The sequence below is a fragment of the Mixophyes fleayi genome (assembly GCF_038048845.1).
Source record: "Mixophyes fleayi isolate aMixFle1 chromosome 6 unlocalized genomic scaffold, aMixFle1.hap1 SUPER_6_unloc_1, whole genome shotgun sequence".
NCBI classification, from domain to species: domain Eukaryota; kingdom Metazoa; phylum Chordata; class Amphibia; order Anura; family Limnodynastidae; genus Mixophyes; species Mixophyes fleayi.
Genome location: NW_027445892.1, coordinates 216,361 through 241,566, shown reverse-complemented (window position 1 = coordinate 241,566; position 25,206 = coordinate 216,361). Strand labels below are relative to the sequence as shown.

General features: G+C 50.1%; 7 non-coding genes and 5 pseudogenes across 7 annotated transcripts; all 12 read right to left on the bottom strand.

The window, feature by feature from the left end:
• Window positions 1–4,049: 4,049 nt before the first annotated feature.
• On the bottom strand, window positions 4,050–4,206 carry LOC142112005 (U2 spliceosomal RNA; annotated as a pseudogene).
• An 819-nt stretch (window positions 4,207–5,025) lies between these two features.
• On the bottom strand, window positions 5,026–5,201 carry LOC142111955 (U2 spliceosomal RNA; annotated as a pseudogene).
• Window positions 5,202–10,853: 5,652 nt separating this feature from the next.
• Window positions 10,854–11,010, bottom strand: LOC142112004 (U2 spliceosomal RNA; annotated as a pseudogene).
• Window positions 11,011–11,829: 819 nt separating this feature from the next.
• On the bottom strand, window positions 11,830–12,020 carry LOC142111859 (U2 spliceosomal RNA). Its single transcript, XR_012681016.1, has one exon. It is a non-coding gene; the product is annotated as a U2 spliceosomal RNA (small nuclear RNA).
• Window positions 12,021–12,839: 819 nt separating this feature from the next.
• Window positions 12,840–13,030, bottom strand: LOC142111858 (U2 spliceosomal RNA). Its single transcript, XR_012681015.1, has one exon. It is a non-coding gene; the product is annotated as a U2 spliceosomal RNA (small nuclear RNA).
• An 819-nt stretch (window positions 13,031–13,849) lies between these two features.
• Window positions 13,850–14,040, bottom strand: LOC142111857 (U2 spliceosomal RNA). The gene has a single exon (XR_012681013.1). It is a non-coding gene; the product is annotated as a U2 spliceosomal RNA (small nuclear RNA).
• Window positions 14,041–14,859: 819 nt separating this feature from the next.
• Window positions 14,860–15,075, bottom strand: LOC142111971 (U2 spliceosomal RNA; annotated as a pseudogene).
• A 1,514-nt stretch (window positions 15,076–16,589) lies between these two features.
• On the bottom strand, window positions 16,590–16,780 carry LOC142111856 (U2 spliceosomal RNA). The gene has a single exon (XR_012681012.1). It is a non-coding gene; the product is annotated as a U2 spliceosomal RNA (small nuclear RNA).
• An 819-nt stretch (window positions 16,781–17,599) lies between these two features.
• LOC142111855 (U2 spliceosomal RNA) lies at window positions 17,600–17,790 on the bottom strand. The gene has a single exon (XR_012681011.1). It is a non-coding gene; the product is annotated as a U2 spliceosomal RNA (small nuclear RNA).
• An 819-nt stretch (window positions 17,791–18,609) lies between these two features.
• Window positions 18,610–18,800, bottom strand: LOC142111852 (U2 spliceosomal RNA). The gene has a single exon (XR_012681009.1). It is a non-coding gene; the product is annotated as a U2 spliceosomal RNA (small nuclear RNA).
• Window positions 18,801–19,619: 819 nt separating this feature from the next.
• On the bottom strand, window positions 19,620–19,810 carry LOC142111851 (U2 spliceosomal RNA). The gene has a single exon (XR_012681008.1). It is a non-coding gene; the product is annotated as a U2 spliceosomal RNA (small nuclear RNA).
• An 819-nt stretch (window positions 19,811–20,629) lies between these two features.
• On the bottom strand, window positions 20,630–20,801 carry LOC142111947 (U2 spliceosomal RNA; annotated as a pseudogene).
• Window positions 20,802–25,206: the final 4,405 nt, after the last annotated feature.

Sequence of the window (25,206 nt, the reverse complement as noted above, 5' to 3'; positions counted from 1 at the left end):
ATGACAGGTGCCACTGACCAAACAGCATTGCCTCTGACTTCCCGCAGTTGACTTTTGCCCCTGAAGCTTGGCCGAAGTTGTTGCAGGTCTGGACGAGTGCTGCCACCGAACGCTGATCAGCGCAGAAGACAGTGACGTCGTCCATGTAGAGCGAACACTTGGCCTCTAGTCGGTCTGGACCCGGTGCGGTGATCCCTCTGATCTCTGGGTTTCGCCTGATGGACATCGCAAAGAGCTCTATACAACAGACAAAAAGGAGAGGTGAAAGAGGGCAGCCTTGTCTGACCCCAGACAGTACAGAGAAGGGGTCAGTCTTCCAGCCGTTCACCAACACAGAGCTGTAAATATCAAGGTACATCAGGTTAACATAAGAACAAAACATATCACCCAATCCAAACCTGCACAGAACCTTACGCATAAAACCATGAGAGACACGATCAAAGGCCTTCTCCTGATCAAGACTGACCAGGGCCACATGTGCATGGCGGTCTTTGATATAATGAACCGTGTCCCTCAGCAGCGCAAGGCTGTCTGCAATCCTTCTACCAGGAATGCCACAAGTCTGATCAGGATGAACAATTCGCCCAATGACAACCTTTAGCCTGTTGGCTAGTACCTTGGCCAAAATCTTGTAGTCCACGTTCAGGAGGGAGATGGGCCTCCAATTTTTGAGGTCACATCTCTCTCCCTTGCGCTTGTACAAAATCGTGATCAAGCCCTCTCTCAGAGTAGGAGGCATCCTGCCCTCCACCACCATCTCCTCATACAGCTCTAACAGGTCCGGGCCAATGAGGTCCCACAGCGCTACATAGAGCTCGGCTGGGAGGCCATCACTGCCCGGGGTCCTGCCCGGCCTAAAGGATTTAGCGGCAGAGTGCAGCTCCCCCAAGGTGAGGGGGGCATCCATAGCTGCCCTACCTGTAGGATCAATAGGGTTAGTGATACCTGACAGGAAAGATTCAGCTGCGTCGTCGTCTGTAGTCTTAGGGGAGTAGAGTTTGCCGTAGTAGTCTGAGACGACTCCCATGACGCCCTCCTTCCCCCTCCTGGGGGTGCCAGACTCGTCCCGCAGCTCAGTCAGGGGCGTGTGGCCGGAGTGGAGTTTTCTGAAAAAGAAAGAATTACATTTCTCACCCTTCTCCAGATTCTCCACCTTGGAACGGAAGATGATGCGATTGGCCTCTTCCTCGAAGTGCCTTTTCAGGCCCCCTTTGGCCTCAGCCAGATCATCCTTCACATCCCAGCCGCAGAGTTGGAGATCCAGCAGGGACTGCAGCTGACGCTGAAGTCTCCTGAAGTTCCTCTTCCTCTCACACGCCTGTTGGCGGCCTTTAGCCTGAAAGAAACTGCGAAACTTGCCCTTGACATACTCCCACCAGTTAGACACACAGTCAAAATACATTTTGTCATTTTTCCACATTACATAGGCATCCCTCAGCTCAACCATCACCTCTTCCTTTCCCAGCAGAGCGCAGTTCAGCTTCCAAGAGCCAGGGCCGGGAGGGAACCCGTGACCCAGAACACCTTCAAAGAGAATGGCCCTATGATCAGAGAAAAAGCAGGGAACCATGACATGCCTGTTTTGTCTTACCGCTCTCGATGTAAACACAAAGTCAATCCGGGAACGCACTGAGCCATCGGGGCGGCTCCAAGTATAATTCACAGAGCCGGCCCCCATAGATCCCACTGCATCCCGCAAGGATGCTTCGGCTACCATCTCCTGCAACAACCTGGAAGAAACATCAAGTTTAGCATTAGTACAAGAACTCCTACCATCTTCCTCTATAGGACAGTTGAAGTCCCCAGCCATCACTACCGCCCTGGTGGTTGCGAGCTGGGCCCGCAGGGTCTGGAAAAGCTCCAAACGCTCATTCTTACCCGGGGATGCATACACACAGATAAGCCTGATAGGCTCACCCGCCCAGGAGCCATCTACGATAAGCAATCTGCCGCAGACAAACTCCTGAACGGAATCTAATGTGAAGAGGCTTCCCCTGATAAGAATGGCGACCCCTGCAGACTTACAGTCACTCCCCCCAGACCAATAGGAGGGCCCGTGAGACCACTGCCTCCCCAGATGCCTGTAGGAACTAGAGAAAGGGAGAGAACATTCCTGCAACATGTAAACATCACATTTCTGACTGTCAAGAAAGGTAAACACAGACTGACGTCTAATCTTATCCTTCACACTCCTCACATTAATGGTAAAAAGAGAAAAGTTAGCCATTAGTTGGGAGAAAAAAGAGAGTTAGCACAGTCAATACATCAGTTACCCTCCTTGTCCGGTGGGACTTGGTCCGGTCTGCCCGTGTCCCCTTCGGGTGGGAGCAGACCTTTCTCCTCTAGCTGGTCGAATAGGCAGATTTGGGGCAGTTGTAGGAATTCTTCCTCCTCCTGCTCAGAATCCAGCAGCTCATCCACCATCTCTACCAGGGCCCCCTCTGATGGGAGAGGGTCCTCTTCCAGCTCGATTGCCTTTTTCTTGGAAGGGTCAGAGTCGCCAGCTGGGCTGTCCAGCTCTTTCCGCTTCCTTCTTTGTTTGTTCTCATCACCTGCAGACACAAGAGGGAGGAGGGGGGGGAAATCCTCCAGGGAAAGGGGGGGAGCTGCAGTAGCGGTGGAGGGGGTTAGTGCTACTGCAGGGGGGGGGGGTGTTGTGACAGCGGGGAGGGAGGGGGGTGCTGTCACAACAGGGGTGGGAGATATCTTACCAGCTCTTGGCTGCGGTGTGGGCTTCTGTTGCTTCCTCTGGGCTGGCTTGGGCTGCAGGGCAGGGGTAGGTCCGCTTTCCGGCAGTCCAATCCCGGCAGCTGCAGCGTAGGATCTGGCCCTCTGGGGGCAGTCCCTGTAGATGTGGCTGGCCAGGCCGCAGAGGTTGCAGGACAATTTTCTTGGGCAATCCTTGGACTCGTGCCCCGCCACCTTGCAGTTCCTGCAGGCTGAGACCTTGCAGCTTCTCGCCATGTGGTCAGCTTCCCCGCATTTTCTGCAGTTCCTCGGCTGATCGGCATAGTGGAGGAGGCCGGCAGAGCCGCCCAGGGCAAAGCTTGATGGCAGGTGTTGGAGTCCGTCAGTTGCCGTGCTGTCTTTCCTCAGTCTGATGATAATGGACCACTTGCCTGTCCAGAAGCCGTTGACATCCAGGATCTTGGAGGGGTCCTTGACCACGGAGCAGAAGCGGCTCAGGAAGGTAGCGATGTCCTTACCAGGGGTGTGAGGATTTCTCATGGAGACCGTGACTCTTCTCTCCTCTCTCTGGATGGGGCAGTTCCCCACGAAGCGGGAGAAGGGAGACTCCGGTCTCGCAGTCTTCACTGCCTCCCAGTACCTCTTGCAGATGGCAATGGAGGCGAAGGTGATGTACCAGATCCCTTTCAGGTAGTTCTGCACGCTGAGGGTTTCAGCCTTGGAGAAGCCCTGGTCCAGGATCATCTTCTTGCCGAAGGTCTCGGCCGTCATGTCTGGGACCCTTCCTTCCACTTCCTTCAGCTTCAGGACCACGGTCTGCCTCATCCAGGGTTCCAGGGTGGGGGTCTTCTGGGGGGTGTCCTGGTTGGGCTGGCCTTGTCCGGCAGCAGCAGGGGCGGTGGAGGCAGAGGTTCCGGCCACGGGGAGAGGCTTCGGGGCGGTGTTCTTTCCTCCCTTCTTCCCAGGGGCAGGAGCAGGGGTGGAGGCAGGAGCTGGGGTAGCTGAGGCCATCGTCCTGGCTCTTCCTGGGGTAGAGAGGCTGGTCGTCCGGGGTGGAGGGAGCAGTGCAGATGTCCTCCCGCTGGGTAGAGAGGAGCAGGGGCTTCCGCTGAAGAGGAGGCGCTTCTTCCAGTGGAGCAGGGCCCGAGGAGAGGAGGGCTTCTTCAGCCGGAGGTGCTCCCGGCGTCTTCTTCCCGGCAGGCAGGGGGGGTCGGCAGTGCTTCTTCCCCGGGGTCGGTCTTCTTGCTCCTGGCCGGCTTTGATCGGGTAACACAAGTCTCAAACAGTTCCTCACCAGGGTTAGAGTGTGCTATCGGATGAGCCACACTCAGGTATGTCCTCTGGGTTTTGGGCAGGAGAGAGACAAGTGCACCATGCAGCAGAGTCTACATCAGCCCCTCACCAATGTTAGAGTGCGCTATCGGATGAGCCACACTCAGCATAACCTCCACCGGGTAGTTGGTAAGCTGATAAGAACAGATACTACACTTGATCTTAGCCAAAAGGCCGAGAAGCGATAACCTGAAAAGGGACCCAGGAAAGCGCCCGCTTCTCAGGCTAGGCCTGACAACTGTAGGAGACAGCCACGCCACACGCCGTATACTTTCTTCAGCGGCGGCCCACAACACTCCATTGCTGCACATTCTAGGCCCGACTAGCCTGAAAAGCCTGACACCTTCACTGGGACCCTCTTTACACCTCTCTGTCTGCAAAGGCACGCACATGAGCCGAGGACTTTTCAAACGAGATGCCTGCAAAATTTGCATTAACTCCTCCCCTTGACCATAAGTGCAACGACGCCCGCTGATTAGTCGGCCTGCCGTTCCGTCCTCGTCTCCCCAGGCAATTAATCACACTGTCTGCCCAGCTTCTTTCGGAATATTCACAGCATGTCACAGAAACAGCACTTCAAGGTGCATCACAATTGTTTCTCGGGCCACCGGCAAGTAAATAGAAAAGGAAGCTGCATGCTGCAACAGCAGCAGGGTTCTAAAAGGTGTGTGTCATAATCCTCACTTGCCTTTATTATGTCACTGGGTCCACAAGAGGGAGACACACTACGTCAGATTAATAGTTTCATTCATTCGGAGATCCAATTGAATTTGCAAATCACAAGTTGCTCCATTAAAGGAATAATTGGATCAATTCAGTAATCCTTTTGGACAAAGAAAAGGGTCTTCTTATCTGCAAATGCTTGTTTGCTAAAAGAGATAAGAAACAAAACAACAAAAAGACACAATAAATTGACACGAAATAAGACACAGGAGACAAAAATCTGTTCTTATGTTTTTTTGTTGCTGAAAAGAGACATGATTCTATTTTTTGATAACTGGATAAGAGAAGTGCACCGGTCCTGGAAGTACTGCAATACCAGGTCAATGCGTGGAGTGGACAGAGCAAGCTCTTCTTCCATCTCCCTGTTCTAAAAATCCATTTAATATATGGCCCCCAGATAGGGGGCGTATCAGATATTAAACTGATAAGAACAGATTTTTTTTTGATTGAAAAAGTAGCTTTATTTTGTATAAAGTACAAAAAACACAGTTCATACATTTCATTCAAGTGTACGCAGTACACCGTAAGACATGATCATGCATACGTTTTAGTGCAATACAGGGCATAAAGTACAAGACATGACATCCTACACTATATACATCAAGTACTGCACTAACCATTCAAACTTTACAGTGTATTACAGTGCAATAAAATAACATTGGGTGTGAGGGGGAGGTAGGTGAGAGGGGTAGGGTGATGGAGTCACGAGCAAAAAGTTTTTTATTGAGGACAGACACAAAGGGAAGGGTGCATAAATAGACATGACATTCAATAATACTTCATGCTGTGAAGGGGAATGGGTTGGAGGGGGAGAGGGAGGGGAGCACAAACCAAAGTTTTTTATTGAAAATAGACACAATGGGGAGGAGGAGAAGAGGAGACAACAATCAATCAATTACAATCAATCGTCGTCTTCATCTTCCTCAGGACTGTCAAGGGTGTTATAGTCTCTTAACAGGCTATGGATAAGCCTGCGACAGTCCTGGATGGTCATCTTCTCCCGCTTCAAGATGAGGCGGTTCCTGGCAAGCCACATAGCGTCCTTAAAACAGTTCATAAGGCGCCAGGCCTCCTGGATTGCCTCAACGGTGTGAGTCCCAGGAAATAATCCATAAAATACCGAATGGTATGAGAGGCAAGTCCTGGGCACACTGTCCTTAAGTTCATGTTCCAGGGCATCCAACAATGCCTGTGCAGTGGGACAGTCCCAAAAGATATGTTGAGCAGTCTCCCTCTTGGTAATACAAAAGGGGCAGTGAACATATCTGCACAGGTTTCGGGAGTGCATAAATGTCCTGAGAGGCAAACCCCCCTGAATGGCCATCCATGCAATGTCCTTATGTCCATTAGTCAGTCTCTTAGAGGCCACATTCTCCCAAACATGTTTGGCCGTGGCCACAGGGAGCCCTGGAACAGACTCCATAATGTCCTTAGCTCTGATGAGCTTGTGGATAGTTTTAGGTTTCCACAAGTCTGGTTTAAGTCCCTCCAGATGGTGCTCCCTCACAAATTGTCCAACATCCAGGTAAAACCAAGGTGTAGTCCAGTTGTAAGGGAAGGAGCTGTCCCACTTGTCCCAACCAAGTTTCCTCCAAAGAGGAAGAAGGAAAAAGCGTGACATGGACTTCCCAGCAGAGCAAACGTTCTTTTCAAGGAGTGTCCTGCGGATACAGTTGCAAACAAAGAAGGCCCGCAGCATGGTGGGGATATCAGGGATCCCTTTCCCACCTTTGTGGGGCTCCTTGTACATAACAGACCGCTTCACTCTGTCCATTTTGGAGCCCCAGATGAAGTGAAAGACTGTCCTCGTGATGGTCTTACAGACGGCAGCAAGAGGTGGCCAAGCTTGGGCCGTGTACTGAAGAACGGGAAGAATCTCATTGCGCAGTACCAGTGCTTTCCCTTCGATGGTAAGAAGTCTGAGGCTCCACAGTCCAATCTTTTGCCGGACTATTGCCAGTCTCTCTTCCCAGCACTTCAGGGCCGCCTCCTCTCCACCGAACCAAACTCCAAGAATTTTGATGAAGTCCGGCTTGATTGTGAAGGGGAATGCAGCGGGGGATGACAGGTGCCACTGACCAAACAGCATTGCCTCTGACTTCCCGCAGTTGACTTTTGCCCCTGAAGCTTGGCCGAAGTTGTTGCAGGTCTGGACGAGTGCTGCCACCGAACGCTGATCAGCGCAGAAGACAGTGACGTCGTCCATGTAGAGCGAACACTTGGCCTCTAGTCGGTCTGGACCCGGTGCGGTGATCCCTCTGATCTCTGGGTTTCGCCTGATGGACATCGCAAAGAGCTCTATACAACAGACAAAAAGGAGAGGTGAAAGAGGGCAGCCTTGTCTGACCCCAGACAGTACAGAGAAGGGGTCAGTCTTCCAGCCGTTCACCAACACCGAGCTGTAAATATCAAGGTACATCAGGTTAACATAAGAACAAAACATATCACCCAATCCAAACCTGCACAGAACCTTACGCATAAAACCATGAGAGACACGATCAAAGGCCTTCTCCTGATCAAGACTGACCAGGGCCACGTGTGCATGGCGGTCTTTGATATAATGAACCGTGTCCCTCAGCAGCGCAAGGCTGTCTGCAATCCTTCTCCCAGGAATGCCACAAGTCTGATCAGGATGAACAATTCGCCCAATGACAACCTTTAGCCTGTTGGCTAGTACCTTGGCCAAAATCTTGTAGTCCACGTTCAGGAGGGAGATGGGCCTCCAATTTTTGAGGTCACATCTCTCTCCCTTGCGCTTGTACAAAATCGTGATCAAGCCCTCTCTCAGAGTAGGAGGCATCCTGCCCTCCACCACCATCTCCTCATACAGCTCTAGCAGGTCCGGGCCAATGAGGTCCCACAGCGCTACATAGAGCTCGGCTGGGAGGCCATCACTGCCCGGGGTCCTGCCCGGCCTAAAGGATTTAGCGGCAGAGTGCAGCTCCCCCAAGGTGAGGGGGGCATCCATAGCTGCCCTACCTGTAGGATCAATAGGGTTAGTGATACCTGACAGGAAAGATTCAGCTGCGTCGTCGTCTGTAGTCTTAGGGGAGTAGAGTTTGCCGTAGTAGTCTGAGACGACTCCCATGACGCCCTCCTTCCCCCTCCTGGGGGTGCCAGACTCGTCCCGCAGCTCAGTCAGGGGCGTGTGGCCGGAGTGGAGTTTTCTGAAAAAGAAAGAATTACATTTCTCACCCTTCTCCAGATTCTCCACCTTGGAACGGAAGACGATGCGATTGGCCTCTTCCTCGAAGTGCCTTTTCAGGCCCCCTTTGGCCTCAGCCAGATCATCCTTCACATCCCAGCCGCAGAGTTGGAGATCCAGCAGGGACTGCAGCTGACGCTGAAGTCTCCTGAAGTTCCTCTTCCTCTCACACGCCTGTTGGCGGCCTTTAGCCTGAAAGAAACTGCGAAACTTGCCCTTGACATACTCCCACCAGTTAGACATACAGTCAAAATACATTTTGTCATTTTTCCACATTACATAGGCATCCCTCAGCTCAACCATCACCTCTTCCTTTCCCAGCAGAGCGCAGTTCAGCTTCCAAGAGCCAGGGCCGGGAGGGAACCCGTGACCCAGAACACCTTCAAAGAGAATGGCCCTATGATCAGAGAAAAAGCAGGGAACCATGACATGCCTGTTTTGTCTTACCGCTCTCGATGTAAACACAAAGTCAATCCGGGAACGCACTGAGCCATCGGGGCGGCTCCAAGTATAATTCACAGAGCCGGCCCCCATAGATCCCACTGCATCCCGCAAGGATGCTTCGGCTACCATCTCCTGCAACAACCTGGAAGAAACATCAAGTTTAGCATTAGTACAAGAACTCCTACCATCTTCCTCTATAGGACAGTTAAAGTCCCCAGCCATCACTACCGCCCTGGTGGTTGCGAGCTGGGCCCGCAGGGTCTGGAAAAGCTCCAAACGCTCATTCTTACCCGGGGATGCATACACACAGATAAGCCTGATAGGCTCACCCGCCCAGGAGCCATCTACGATAAGCAATCTGCCGCAGACAAACTCCTGAACGGAATCTAATGTGAAGAGGCTTCCCCTGATAAGAATGGCGACCCCTGCAGACTTACAGTCACTCCCCCCAGACCAATAGGAGGGCCCGTGAGACCACTGCCTCCCCAGATGCCTGTAGGAACTAGAGAAAGGTAGAGAACATTCCTGCAACATGTAAACATCACATTTCTGACTGTCAAGAAAGGTAAACACAGACTGACGTCTAATCTTATCCTTCACACTCCTCACATTAATGGTAAAAAGAGAAAAGTTAGCCATTAGTTGGGAGAAAAAAGAGAGTTAGCACAGTCAATACATCAGTTACCCTCCTTGTCCGGTGGGACTTGGTCCGGTCTGCCCGTGTCCCCTTCGGGTGGGAGCAGACCTTTCTCCTCTAGCTGGTCGAATAGGCAGATTTGGGGCAGTTGTAGGAATTCTTCCTCCTCCTGCTCAGAATCCAGCAGCTCATCCACCATCTCTACCAGGGCCCCCTCTGACGGGAGAGGGTCCTCTTCCAGCTCGATTGCCTTTTTCTTGGAAGGGTCAGAGTCGCCAGCTGGGCTGTCCAGCTCTTTCCGCTTCCTTCTTTGTTTGTTCTCATCACCTGCAGACACAAGAGGGAGGAGGGGGGGGAAATCCTCCAGGGAAAGGGAGGGAGCTGCAGTAGCGGTGGAGGGGGTTAGTGCTACTGCAGGGGGGGGGGGTGTTGTGACAGCGGGGAGGGAGGGGGGTGCTGTCACAACAGGGGTGGGAGATATCTTACCAGCTCTTGGCTGCGGTGTGGGCTTCTGTTGCTTCCTCTGGGCTGGCTTGGGCTGCAGGGCAGGGGCAGGTCCGCTTTCCGGCAGTCCAATCCCGGCAGCTGCAGCGTAGGATCTGGCCCTCTGGGGGCAGTCCCTGTAGATGTGGCTGGCCAGGCCGCAGAGGTTGCAGGACAATTTTCTTGGGCAATCCTTGGACTCGTGCCCCGCCACCTTGCAGTTCCTGCAGGCTGAGACCTTGCAGCTTCTCGCCATGTGGTCAGCTTCCCCGCATTTTCTGCAGTTCCTCGGCTGATCGGCATAGTGGAGGAGGCCGGCAGAGCCGCCCAGGGCAAAGCTTGATGGCAGGTGTTGGAGTCCGTCAGTTGCCGTGCTGTCTTTCCTCAGTCTGATGATAATGGACCACTTGCCTGTCCAGAAGCCGTTGACATCCAGGATCTTGGAGGGGTCCTTGACCACGGAGCAGAAGCGGCTCAGGAAGGTAGCGATGTCCTTACCAGGGGTGTGAGGATTTCTCATGGAGACCGTGACTCTTCTCTCCTCTCTCTGGATGGGGCAGTTCCCCACGAAGCGGGAGAAGGGAGACTCCGGTCTCGCAGTCTTCACTGCCTCCCAGTACCTCTTGCAGATGGCAATGGAGGCGAAGGTGATGTACCATATCCCTTTCAGGTAATTCTGCACGCTGAGGGTTTCAGCCTTGGAGAAGCCCTGGTCCAGGATCATCTTCTTGCCGAAGGTCTCGGCCGTCATGTCTGGGACCCTTCCTTCCACTTCCTTCAGCTTCAGGACCACGGTCTGCCTCATCCAGGGTTCCAGGGTGGGGGTCTTCTGGGGGGTGTCCTGGTTGGGCTGGCCTTGTCCGGCAGCAGGAGGGGCGGTGGAGGCAGAGGTTCCCGCCACGGGGAGAGGCTTCGGGGCGGTGTTCTTTCCTCCCTTCTTCCCAGGGGCAGGAGCAGGGGTGGAGGCAGGAGCTGGGGTAGCTGAGGCCATCGTCCTGGCTCTTCCTGGGGTAGAGAGGCTGGTCGTCCGGGGTGGAGGGAGCAGTGCAGATGTCCTCCCGCTGGGTAGAGAGGAGCAGGGGCTTCCGCTGAAGAGGAGGCGCTTCTTCCAGTGGAGCAGGGCCCGAGGAGAGGAGGGCTTCTTCAGCCGGAGGTGCTCCCGGCGTCTTCTTCCCGGCAGGCAGGGGGGGTCGGCAGCGCTTCTTCCCCGGGGTCGGTCTTCTTGCTCCTGGCCGGCTTTGATCGGGTAACACAAGTCTCAAACAGTTCCTCACCAGGGTTAGAGTGTGCTATCGGATGAGCCACACTCAGGTATGTCCTCTGGGTTTTGGGCAGGAGAGAGACAAGTGCACCATGCAGCAGAGTCTACATCAGCCCCTCACCAATGTTAGAGTGCGCTATCGGATGAGCCACACTCAGCATAACCTCCACCGGGTAGTTGGTAAGCTGATAAGAACAGATACTACACTTGATCTTAGCCAAAAGGCCGAGAAGCGATAACCTGAAAAGGGACCCAGGAAAGCGCCCGCTTCTCAGGCTAGGCCTGACAACTGTAGGAGACAGCCACGCCACACGCCGTATACTTTCTTCAGCGGCGGCCCACAACACTCCATTGCTGCACATTCTAGGCCCGACTAGCCTGAAAAGCCTGACACCTTCACTGGGACCCTCTTTACACCTCTCTGTCTGCAAAGGCACGCACATGAGCCGAGGACTTTTCAAACGAGATGCCTGCAAAATTTGCATTAACTCCTCCCCTTGACCATAAGTGCAACGACGCCCGCTGATTAGTCGGCCTGCCGTTCCGTCCTCGTCTCCCCAGGCAATTAATCACACTGTCTGCCCAGCTTCTTTCGGAATATTCACAGCATGTCACAGAAACAGCACTTCAAGGTGCATCACAATTGTTTCTCGGGCCACCGGCAAGTAAATAGAAAAGGAAGCTGCATGCTGCAACAGCAGCAGGGTTCTAAAAGGTGTGTGTCATAATCCTCACTTGCCTTTATTATGTCACTGGGTCCACAAGAGGGAGACACACTACGTCAGATTAATAGTTTCATTCATTCGGAGATCCAATTGAATTTGCAAATCACAAGTTGCTCCATTAAAGGAATAATTGGATCAATTCAGTAATCCTTTTGGACAAAGAAAAGGGTCTTCTTATCTGCAAATGCTTGTTTGCTAAAAGAGATAAGAAACAAAACAACAAAAAGACACAATAAATTGACACGAAATAAGACACAGGAGACAAAAATCTGTTCTTATGTTTTTTTGTTGCTGAAAAGAGACATGATTCTATTTTTTGATAACTGGATAAGAGAAGTGCACCGGTCCTGGAAGTACTGCAATACCAGGTCAATGCGTGGAGTGGACAGAGCAAGCTCTTCTTCCATCTCCCTGTTCTAAAAATCCATTTAATATATGGCCCCCAGATAGGGGGCGTATCAGATATTAAACTGATAAGAACAGATACTACACTTGATCTTAGCCAAAAGGCCGAGAAGCGATAACCTGAAAAGGGACCCAGGAAAGCGCCCGCTTCTCAGGCTAGGCCTGACAACTGTAGGAGACAGCCACGCCACACGCCGTATACTTTCTTCAGCGGCGGCCCACAACACTCCATTGCTGCACATTCTAGGCCCGACTAGCCTGAAAAGCCTGACACCTTCACTGGGACCCTCTTTACACCTCTCTGTCTGCAAAGGCACGCACATGAGCCGAGGACTTTTCAAACGAGATGCCTGCAAAATTTGCATTAACTCCTCCCCTTGACCATAAGTGCAACGACGCCCGCTGATTAGTCGGCCTGCCGTTCCGTCCTCGTCTCCCCAGGCAATTAATCACACTGTCTGCCCAGCTTCTTTCGGAATATTCACAGCATGTCACAGAAACAGCACTTCAAGGTGCATCACAATTGTTTCTCGGGCCACCGGCAAGTAAATAGAAAAGGAAGCTGCATGCTGCAACAGCAGCAGGGTTCTAAAAGGTGTGTGTCATAATCCTCACTTGCCTTTATTATGTCACTGGGTCCACAAGAGGGAGACACACTACGTCAGATTAATAGTTTCATTCATTCGGAGATCCAATTGAATTTGCAAATCACAAGTTGCTCCATTAAAGGAATAATTGGATCAATTCAGTAATCCTTTTGGACAAAGAAAAGGGTCTTCTTATCTGCAAATGCTTGTTTGCTAAAAGAGATAAGAAACAAAACAACAAAAAGACACAATAAATTGACACGAAATAAGACACAGGAGACAAAAATCTGTTCTTATGTTTTTTTGTTGCTGAAAAGAGACATGATTCTATTTTTTGATAACTGGATAAGAGAAGTGCACCGGTCCTGGAAGTACTGCAATACCAGGTCAATGCGTGGAGTGGACAGAGCAAGCTCTTCTTCCATCTCCCTGTTCTAAAAATCCATTTAATATATGGCCCCCAGATAGGGGGCGTATCAGATATTAAACTGATAAGAACAGATACTACACTTGATCTTAGCCAAAAGGCCGAGAAGCGATAACCTGAAAAGGGACCCAGGAAAGCGCCCGCTTCTCAGGCTAGGCCTGACAACTGTAGGAGACAGCCACGCCACACGCCGTATACTTTCTTCAGCGGCGGCCCACAACACTCCATTGCTGCACATTCTAGGCCCGACTAGCCTGAAAAGCCTGACACCTTCACTGGGACCCTCTTTACACCTCTCTGTCTGCAAAGGCACGCACATGAGCCGAGGACTTTTCAAACGAGATGCCTGCAAAATTTGCATTAACTCCTCCCCTTGACCATAAGTGCAACGACGCCCGCTGATTAGTCGGCCTGCCGTTCCGTCCTCGTCTCCCCAGGCAATTAATCACACTGTCTGCCCAGCTTCTTTCGGAATATTCACAGCATGTCACAGAAACAGCACTTCAAGGTGCATCACAATTGTTTCTCGGGCCACCGGCAAGTAAATAGAAAAGGAAGCTGCATGCTGCAACAGCAGCAGGGTTCTAAAAGGTGTGTGTCATAATCCTCACTTGCCTTTATTATGTCACTGGGTCCACAAGAGGGAGACACACTACGTCAGATTAATAGTTTCATTCATTCGGAGATCCAATTGAATTTGCAAATCACAAGTTGCTCCATTAAAGGAATAATTGGATCAATTCAGTAATCCTTTTGGACAAAGAAAAGGGTCTTCTTATCTGCAAATGCTTGTTTGCTAAAAGAGATAAGAAACAAAACAACAAAAAGACACAATAAATTGACACGAAATAAGACACAGGAGACAAAAATCTGTTCTTATGTTTTTTTGTTGCTGAAAAGAGACATGATTCTATTTTTTGATAACTGGATAAGAGAAGTGCACCGGTCCTGGAAGTACTGCAATACCAGGTCAATGCGTGGAGTGGACAGAGCAAGCTCTTCTTCCATCTCCCTGTTCTAAAAATCCATTTAATATATGGCCCCCAGATAGGGGGCGTATCAGATATTAAACTGATAAGAACAGATACTACACTTGATCTTAGCCAAAAGGCCGAGAAGCGATAACCTGAAAAGGGACCCAGGAAAGCGCCCGCTTCTCAGGCTAGGCCTGACAACTGTAGGAGACAGCCACGCCACACGCCGTATACTTTCTTCAGCGGCGGCCCACAACACTCCATTGCTGCACATTCTAGGCCCGACTAGCCTGAAAAGCCTGACACCTTCACTGGGACCCTCTTTACACCTCTCTGTCTGCAAAGGCACGCACATGAGCCGAGGACTTTTCAAACGAGATGCCTGCAAAATTTGCATTAACTCCTCCCCTTGACCATAAGTGCAACGACGCCCGCTGATTAGTCGGCCTGCCGTTCCGTCCTCGTCTCCCCAGGCAATTAATCACACTGTCTGCCCAGCTTCTTTCGGAATATTCACAGCATGTCACAGAAACAGCACTTCAAGGTGCATCACAATTGTTTCTCGGGCCACCGGCAAGTAAATAGAAAAGGAAGCTGCATGCTGCAACAGCAGCAGGGTTCTAAAAGGTGTGTGTCATAATCCTCACTTGCCTTTATTATGTCACTGGGTCCACAAGAGGGAGACACACTACGTCAGATTAATAGTTTCATTCATTCGGAGATCCAATTGAATTTGCAAATCACAAGTTGCTCCATTAAAGGAATAATTGGATCAATTCAGTAATCCTTTTGGACAAAGAAAAGGGTCTTCTTATCTGCAAATGCTTGTTTGCTAAAAGAGATAAGAAACAAAACAACAAAAAGACACAATAAATTGACACGAAATAAGACACAGGAGACAAAAATCTGTTCTTATGTTTTTTTGTTGCTGAAAAGAGACATGATTCTATTTTTTGATAACTGGATAAGAGAAGTGCACCGGTCCTGGAAGTACTGCAATACCAGGTCAATGCGTGGAGTGGACAGAGCAAGCTCTTCTTCCATCTCCCTGTTCTAAAAATCCATTTAATATATGGCCCCCAGATAGGGGGCGTATCAGATATTAAACTGATAAGAACAGATTTTTTTTTTTTTTTTTTTTTTTATTTAAAGCCTTGAGCTCGTCCCTTGTGCACGAAAAAAATGAGTAAATACCCAAAAAACATGCACAAGAGTTTTCGGTGCGTGGTCCTCCCTCCGGAGAGGAAGGACCCTGGTCCTCGACCCCCAGAACCAAAAAGGTCACTTAGGGGCCGGGGTCGTCTGACTCCCTTCGCCGCAAAGCTAGGGGAGCCTCTTAGCCCCTGGGATCCGCCGAAGCTTCACCCAGTGCTCGGTGTGCCGATTGGGTACGGCCCCAGCCGGGTGGCTGGGCGGGGTTGGACCCTCGTCGCCGCGAAGCTAGGAGGGCCCCATTAGTCCCTGGGATCTGCCGGAGCTTCACCCAGGACTCAAGCCGAGTGGGTACGGCCCCAGCCGGGTGGCTGGGCTAGTATGGGCCCCCTTGGCCTGCCACACTAGGGGACCCATTTTGCCCCTGAGATCCGCCGGAGCTTCACCCTGGGCCGGGTATAAAAATTTTCTTGCCCAGCCAAAAAGGTCCGGGCAAAGAATATAGCATTGCTTAGGAGAAAGAGGTCAAAAGTGCGTGGGTGCCAACAGAATCACGTTGTATCTATATTAAGGTCTCTTGACCCGTGATTTATGGCCCCCCGGGTTTCCAGTCCGGATGCACATTTGTCCCAGCCTTTCAAAGCTGCATTCCAGCCCTCTAGTTAAAGAGGCAAGTGCTGATCTGCCACAACTGCACTTGATCTTAGCCAAAAGGCCGAGAAGCGATAACCTGAAAAGGGACCCAGGAAAGCGCCCGCTTCTCAGGCTAGGCCTGACAACTGTAGGAGACAGCCACGCCACACGCCGTATACTTTCTTCAGCGGCGGCCCACAACACTCCATTGCTGCACATTCTAGGCCCGACTAGCCTGAAAAGCCTGACACCTTCACTGGGACCCTCTTTACACCTCTCTGTCTGCAAAGGCACGCACATGAGCCGAGGACTTTTCAAACGAGATGCCTGCAAAATTTGCATTAACTCCTCCCCTTGACCATAAGTGCAACGACGCCCGCTGATTAGTCGGCCTGCCGTTCCGTCCTCGTCTCCCCAGGCAATTAATCACACTGTCTGCCCAGCTTCTTTCGGAATATTCACAGCATGTCACAGAAACAGCACTTCAAGGTGCATCACAATTGTTTCTCGGGCCACCGGCAAGTAAATAGAAAAGGAAGCTGCATGCTGCAACAGCAGCAGGGTTCTAAAAGGTGTGTGTCATAATCCTCACTTGCCTTTATTATGTCACTGGGTCCACAAGAGGGAGACACACTACGTCAGATTAATAGTTTCATTCATTCGGAGATCCAATTGAATTTGCAAATCACAAGTTGCTCCATTAAAGGAATAATTGGATCAATTCAGTAATCCTTTTGGACAAAGAAAAGGGTCTTCTTATCTGCAAATGCTTGTTTGCTAAAAGAGATAAGAAACAAAACAACAAAAAGACACAATAAATTGACACGAAATAAGACACAGGAGACAAAAATCTGTTCTTATGTTTTTTTGTTGCTGAAAAGAGACATGATTCTATTTTTTGATAACTGGATAAGAGAAGTGCACCGGTCCTGGAAGTACTGCAATACCAGGTCAATGCGTGGAGTGGACAGAGCAAGCTCTTCTTCCATCTCCCTGTTCTAAAAATCCATTTAATATATGGCCCCCAGATAGGGGGCGTATCAGATATTAAACTGATAAGAACAGATACTACACTTGATCTTAGCCAAAAGGCCGAGAAGCGATAACCTGAAAAGGGACCCAGGAAAGCGCCCGCTTCTCAGGCTAGGCCTGACAACTGTAGGAGACAGCCACGCCACACGCCGTATACTTTCTTCAGCGGCGGCCCACAACACTCCATTGCTGCACATTCTAGGCCCGACTAGCCTGAAAAGCCTGACACCTTCACTGGGACCCTCTTTACACCTCTCTGTCTGCAAAGGCACGCACATGAGCCGAGGACTTTTCAAACGAGATGCCTGCAAAATTTGCATTAACTCCTCCCCTTGACCATAAGTGCAACGACGCCCGCTGATTAGTCGGCCTGCCGTTCCGTCCTCGTCTCCCCAGGCAATTAATCACACTGTCTGCCCAGCTTCTTTCGGAATATTCACAGCATGTCACAGAAACAGCACTTCAAGGTGCATCACAATTGTTTCTCGGGCCACCGGCAAGTAAATAGAAAAGGAAGCTGCATGCTGCAACAGCAGCAGGGTTCTAAAAGGTGTGTGTCATAATCCTCACTTGCCTTTATTATGTCACTGGGTCCACAAGAGGGAGACACACTACGTCAGATTAATAGTTTCATTCATTCGGAGATCCAATTGAATTTGCAAATCACAAGTTGCTCCATTAAAGGAATAATTGGATCAATTCAGTAATCCTTTTGGACAAAGAAAAGGGTCTTCTTATCTGCAAATGCTTGTTTGCTAAAAGAGATAAGAAACAAAACAACAAAAAGACACAATAAATTGACACGAAATAAGACACAGGAGACAAAAATCTGTTCTTATGTTTTTTTGTTGCTGAAAAGAGACATGATTCTATTTTTTGATAACTGGATAAGAGAAGTGCACCGGTCCTGGAAGTACTGCAATACCAGGTCAATGCGTGGAGTGGACAGAGCAAGCTCTTCTTCCATCTCCCTGTTCTAAAAATCCATTTAATATATGGCCCCCAGATAGGGGGCGTATCAGATATTAAACTGATAAGAACAGATACTACACTTGATCTTAGCCAAAAGGCCGAGAAGCGATAACCTGAAAAGGGACCCAGGAAAGCGCCCGCTTCTCAGGCTAGGCCTGACAACTGTAGGAGACAGCCACGCCACACGCCGTATACTTTCTTCAGCGGCGGCCCACAACACTCCATTGCTGCACATTCTAGGCCCGACTAGCCTGAAAAGCCTGACACCTTCACTGGGACCCTCTTTACACCTCTCTGTCTGCAAAGGCACGCACATGAGCCGAGGACTTTTCAAACGAGATGCCTGCAAAATTTGCATTAACTCCTCCCCTTGACCATAAGTGCAACGACGCCCGCTGATTAGTCGGCCTGCCGTTCCGTCCTCGTCTCCCCAGGCAATTAATCACACTGTCTGCCCAGCTTCTTTCGGAATATTCACAGCATGTCACAGAAACAGCACTTCAAGGTGCATCACAATTGTTTCTCGGGCCACCGGCAAGTAAATAGAAAAGGAAGCTGCATGCTGCAACAGCAGCAGGGTTCTAAAAGGTGTGTGTCATAATCCTCACTTGCCTTTATTATGTCACTGGGTCCACAAGAGGGAGACACACTACGTCAGATTAATAGTTTCATTCATTCGGAGATCCAATTGAATTTGCAAATCACAAGTTGCTCCATTAAAGGAATAATTGGATCAATTCAGTAATCCTTTTGGACAAAGAAAAGGGTCTTCTTATCTGCAAATGCTTGTTTGCTAAAAGAGATAAGAAACAAAACAACAAAAAGACACAATAAATTGACACGAAATAAGACACAGGAGACAAAAATCTGTTCTTATGTTTTTTTGTTGCTGAAAAGAGACATGATTCTATTTTTTGATAACTGGATAAGAGAAGTGCACCGGTCCTGGAAGTACTGCAATACCAGGTCAATGCGTGGAGTGGACAGAGCAAGCTCTTCTTCCATCTCCCTGTTCTAAAAATCCATTTAATATATGGCCCCCAGATAGGGGGCGTATCAGATATTAAACTGATAAGAACAGATACTACACTTGATCTTAGCCAAAAGGCCGAGAAGCGATAACCTGAAAAGGGACCCAGGAAAGCGCCCGCTTCTCAGGCTAGGCCTGACAACTGTAGGAGACAGCCACGCCACACGCCGTATACTTTCTTCAGCGGCGGCCCACAACACTCCATTGCTGCACATTCTAGGCCCGACTAGCCTGAAAAGCCTGACACCTTCACTGGGACCCTCTTTACACCTCTCTGTCTGCAAAGGCACGCACATGAGCCGAGGACTTTTCAAACGAGATGCCTGCAAAATTTGCATTAACTCCTCCCCTTGACCATAAGTGCAACGACGCCCGCTGATTAGTCGGCCTGCCGTTCCGTCCTCGTCTCCCCAGGCAATTAATCACACTGTCTGCCCAGCTTCTTTCGGAATATTCACAGCATGTCACAGAAACAGCACTTCAAGGTGCATCACAATTGTTTCTCGGGCCACCGGCAAGTAAATAGAAAAGGAAGCTGCATGCTGCAACAGCAGCAGGGTTCTAAAAGGTGTGTGTCATAATCCTCACTTGCCTTTATTATGTCACTGGGTCCACAAGAGGGAGACACACTACGTCAGATTAATAGTTTCATTCATTCGGAGATCCAATTGAATTTGCAAATCACAAGTTGCTCCATTAAAGGAATAATTGGATCAATTCAGTAATCCTTTTGGACAAAGAAAAGGGTCTTCTTATCTGCAAATGCTTGTTTGCTAAAAGAGATAAGAAACAAAACAACAAAAAGACACAATAAATTGACACGAAATAAGACACAGGAGACAAAAATCTGTTCTTATGTTTTTTTGTTGCTGAAAAGAGACATGATTCTATTTTTTGATAACTGGATAAGAGAAGTGCACCGGTCCTGGAAGTACTGCAATACCAGGTCAATGCGTGGAGTGGACAGAGCAAGCTCTTCTTCCATCTCCCTGTTCTAAAAATCCATTTAATATATGGCCCCCAGATAGGGGGCGTATCAGATATTAAACTGATAAGAACAGATACTACACTTGATCTTAGCCAAAAGGCCGAGAAGCGATAACCTGAAAAGGGACCCAGGAAAGCGCCCGCTTCTCAGGCTAGGCCTGACAACTGTAGGAGACAGCCACGCCACACGCCGTATACTTTCTTCAGCGGCGGCCCACAACACTCCATTGCTGCACATTCTAGGCCCGACTAGCCTGAAAAGCCTGACACCTTCACTGGGACCCTCTTTACACCTCTCTGTCTGCAAAGGCACGCACATGAGCCGAGGACTTTTCAAACGAGATGCCTGCAAAATTTGCATTAACTCCTCCCCTTGACCATAAGTGCAACGACGCCCGCTGATTAGTCGGCCTGCCGTTCCGTCCTCGTCTCCCCAGGCAATTAATCACACTGTCTGCCCAGCTTCTTTCGGAATATTCACAGCATGTCACAGAAACAGCACTTCAAGGTGCATCACAATTGTTTCTCGGGCCACCGGCAAGTAAATAGAAAAGGAAGCTGCATGCTGCAACAGCAGCAGGGTTCTAAAAGGTGTGTGTCATAATCCTCACTTGCCTTTATTATGTCACTGGGTCCACAAGAGGGAGACACACTACGTCAGATTAATAGTTTCATTCATTCGGAGATCCAATTGAATTTGCAAATCACAAGTTGCTCCATTAAAGGAATAATTGGATCAATTCAGTAATCCTTTTGGACAAAGAAAAGGGTCTTCTTATCTGCAAATGCTTGTTTGCTAAAAGAGATAAGAAACAAAACAACAAAAAGACACAATAAATTGACACGAAATAAGACACAGGAGACAAAAATCTGTTCTTATGTTTTTTTGTTGCTGAAAAGAGACATGATTCTATTTTTTGATAACTGGATAAGAGAAGTGCACCGGTCCTGGAAGTACTGCAATACCAGGTCAATGCGTGGAGTGGACAGAGCAAGCTCTTCTTCCATCTCCCTGTTCTAAAAATCCATTTAATATATGGCCCCCAGATAGGGGGCGTATCAGATATTAAACTGATAAGAACAGATTTTTGATTGAAAAAGTAGCTTTATTTTGTATAAAGTACAAAAAACACAGTTCATACATTTCATTCAAGTGTACGCAGTACACCGTAAGACATGATCATGCATACGTTTTAGTACAATACAGGGCATAAAGTACAAGACATGACATCCTACACTATATACATCAAGTACTGCACTAACCATTCAAACTTTACAGTGTATTACAGTGCAATAAAATAACATTGGATGTGAGGGGGAGGTAGGTGAGAGGGGTAGGGTGATGGAGTCACGAGCAAAAAGTTTTTATTGAGGACAGACACAAAGGGAAGGGTGCATAAATAGACATGACATTCAATAATACTTCATGCTGTGAAGGGGAATGGGTTGGAGGGGGAGAGGGAGGGGAGCACAAACCAAAGTTTTTTATTGAAAATAGACACAATGGGGAGGAGGAGAAGAGGAGACAACAATCAATCAATTACAATCAATCGTCGTCTTCATCTTCCTCAGGACTGTCAAGGGTGTTATAGTCTCTTAACAGGCTATGGATAAGCCTGCGACAGTCCTGGATGGTCATCTTCTCCCGCTTCAAGATGAGGCGGTTCCTGGCAAGCCACATAGCGTCCTTAAAACAGTTCATAAGGCGCCAGGCCTCCTGGATTGCCTCAACGGTGTGGGTCCCAGGAAATAATCCATAAAATACCGAATGGTATGAAAGGCAAGTCCTGGGCACACTGTCCTTAAGTTCATGTTCCAGGGCATCCAACAATGCCTGTGCAGTGGGGCAGTCCCAAAAGATATGTTGGGCAGTCTCCCTCTTGGTAATACAAAAGGGGCAGTGAACATATCTGCACAGGTTCCGGGAGTGCATAAATGTCCTGAGAGGCAAACCCCCCTGAATGGCCATCCATGCAATGTCTTTATGTCCATTAGTCAGTCTCTTAGAGGCCACATTCTCCCAAACATGTTTGGCCGTGGCCACAGGGAGCCCTGGAACAGACTCCATAATGTCCTTAGCTCTGATGAGCTTGTGGATAGTTTTAGGTTTCCACAAGTCTGGTTTAAGTCCCTCCAGATGGTGCTCCCTCACAAATTGTCCAACATCCAGGTAAAACCAAGGTGTAGTCCAGTTGTAAGGGAAGGAGCTGTCCCACTTGTCCCAACCAAGTTTCCTCCAAAGAGGAAGAAGGAAAAAGCGTGACATGGACTTCCCAGCAGAGCAAACGTTCTTTTCAAGGAGTGTCCTGCGGATACAGTTGCAAACAAAGAAGGCCCGCAGCATGGTGGGGATATCAGGGATCCCTTTCCCACCTTTGTGGGGCTCCTTGTACATAACAGACCGCTTCACTCTGTCCATTTTGGAGCCCCAGATGAAGTGAAAGACTGTCCTCGTGATGGTCTTACAGACGGCAGCAAGAGGTGGCCAAGCTTGGGCCGTGTACTGAAGAACGGGAAGAATCTCGTTGCGCAGTACCAGTGCTTTCCCTTCGATGGTAAGAAGTCTGAGGCTCCACAGTCCAATCTTTTGCCGGACTGTTGCCAGTCTCTCTTCCCAGCACTTCAGGGCCGCCTCCTCTCCACCGAACCAAACTCCAAGAATTTTGATGAAGTCCGGCTTGATTGTGAAGGGGAATGCAGCGGGGGATGACAGGTGCCACTGACCAAACAGCATTGCCTCTGACTTCCCGCAGTTGACTTTTGCCCCTGAAGCTTGGCCGAAGTTGTTGCAGGTCTGGACGAGTGCTGCCACCGAACGCTGATCAGCGCAGAAGACAGTGACGTCGTCCATGTAGAGCGAACACTTGGCCTCTAGTCGGTCTGGACCCGGTGCGGTGATCCCTCTGATCTCTGGGTTTCGCCTGATGGACATCGCAAAGAGCTCTATACAACAGACAAAAAGGAGAGGTGAAAGAGGGCAGCCTTGTCTGACCCCAGACAGTACAGAGAAGGGGTCAGTCTTCCAGCCGTTCACCAACACAGAGCTGTAAATATCAAGGTACATCAGGTTAACATAAGAACAAAACATATCACCCAATCCAAACCTGCACAGAACCTTACGCATAAAACCATGAGAGACACGATCAAAGGCCTTCTCCTGATCAAGACTGACCAGGGCCACATGTGCATGGCGGTCTTTGATATAATGAACCGTGTCCCTCAGCAGCGCAAGGCTGTCTGCAATCCTTCTACCAGGAATGCCACAAGTCTGATCAGGATGAACAATTCGCCCAATGACAACCTTTAGCCTGTTGGCTAGTACCTTGGCCAAAATCTTGTAGTCCACGTTCAGGAGGGAGATGGGCCTCCAATTTTTGAGGTCACATCTCTCTCCCTTGCGCTTGTACAAAATCGTGATCAAGCCCTCTCTCAGAGTAGGAGGCATCCTGCCCTCCACCACCATCTCCTCATACAGCTCTAACAGGTCCGGGCCAATGAGGTCCCACAGCGCTACATAGAGCTCGGCTGGGAGGCCATCACTGCCCGGGGTCCTGCCCGGCCTAAAGGATTTAGCGGCAGAGTGCAGCTCCCCCAAGGTGAGGGGGGCATCCATAGCTGCCCTACCTGTAGGATCAATAGGGTTAGTGATACCTGACAGGAAAGATTCAGCTGCGTCGTCGTCTGTAGTCTTAGGGGAGTAGAGTTTGCCGTAGTAGTCTGAGACGACTCCCATGACGCCCTCCTTCCCCCTCCTGGGGGTGCCAGACTCGTCCCGCAGCTCAGTCAGGGGCGTGTGGCCGGAGTGGAGTTTTCTGAAAAAGAAAGAATTACATTTCTCACCCTTCTCCAGATTCTCCACCTTGGAACGGAAGATGATGCGATTGGCCTCTTCCTCGAAGTGCCTTTTCAGGCCCCCTTTGGCCTCAGCCAGATCATCCTTCACATCCCAGCCGCAGAGTTGGAGATCCAGCAGGGACTGCAGCTGACGCTGAAGTCTCCTGAAGTTCCTCTTCCTCTCACACGCCTGTTGGCGGCCTTTAGCCTGAAAGAAACTGCGAAACTTGCCCTTGACATACTCCCACCAGTTAGACATACAGTCAAAATACATTTTGTCATTTTTCCACATTACATAGGCATCCCTCAGCTCAACCATCACCTCTTCCTTTCCCAGCAGAGCGCAGTTCAGCTTCCAAGAGCCAGGGCCGGGAGGGAACCCGTGACCCAGAACACCTTCGAAGAGAATGGCCCTATGATCAGAGAAAAAGCAGGGAACCATGACATGCCTGTTTTGTCTTACCGCTCTCGATGTAAACACAAAGTCAATCCGGGAACGCACTGAGCCATCGGGGCGGCTCCAAGTATAATTCACAGAGCCGGCCCCCATAGATCCCACTGCATCCCGCAAGGATGCTTCGGCTACCATCTCCTGCAACAACCTGGAAGAAACATCAAGTTTAGCATTAGTACAAGAACTCCTACCATCTTCCTCTATAGGACAGTTAAAGTCCCCAGCCATCACTACCGCCCTGGTGGTTGCGAGCTGGGCCCGCAGGGTCTGGAAAAGCTCCAAACGCTCATTCTTACCCGGGGATGCATACACACAGATAAGCCTGATAGGCTCACCCGCCCAGGAGCCATCTACGATAAGCAATCTGCCGCAGACAAACTCCTGAACGGAATCTAATGTGAAGAGGCTTCCCCTGATAAGAATGGCGACCCCTGCAGACTTACAGTCACTCCCCCCAGACCAATAGGAGGGCCCGTGAGACCACTGCCTCCCCAGATGCCTGTAGGAGCTAGAGAAAGGGAGAGAACATTCCTGCAACATGTAAACATCACATTTCTGACTGTCAAGAAAGGTAAACACAGACTGACGTCTAATCTTATCCTTCACACTCCTCACATTAATGGTAAAAAGAGAAAAGTTAGCCATTAGTTGGGAGAAAAAAGAGAGTTAGCACAATCAATACATCAGTTACCCTCCTTGTCCGGTGGGACTTGGTCCGGTCTGCCCGTGTCCCCTTCGGGTGGGAGCAGGCCTTTCTCCTCTAGCTGGTCGAATAGGCAGATTTGGGGCAGTTGTAGGAATTCTTCCTCCTCCTGCTCCGAATCCAGCAGCTCATCCACCATCTCTACCAGGGCCCCCTCTGACGGGAGAGGGTCCTCTTCCAGCTCGATTGCCTTTTTCTTGGAAGGGTCAGAGTCGCCAGCTGGGCTGTCCAGCTCTTTCCGCTTCCTTCTTTGTTTGTTCTCATCACCTGCAGACACAAGAGGGAGGAGGGGGGGGAAATCCTCCAGGGAAAGGGGGGGAGCTGCAGTAGCGGTGGAGGGGGTTAGTGCTACTGCAGGGGGGGGGGGGTGTTGTGACAGCGGGGAGGGAGGGGGGTGCTGTCACAACAGGGGTGGGAGATATCTTACCAGCTCTTGGCTGCGGTGTGGGCTTCTGTTGCTTCCTCTGGGCTGGCTTGGGCTGCAGGGCAGGGGCAGGTCCGCTTTCCGGCAGTCCAAT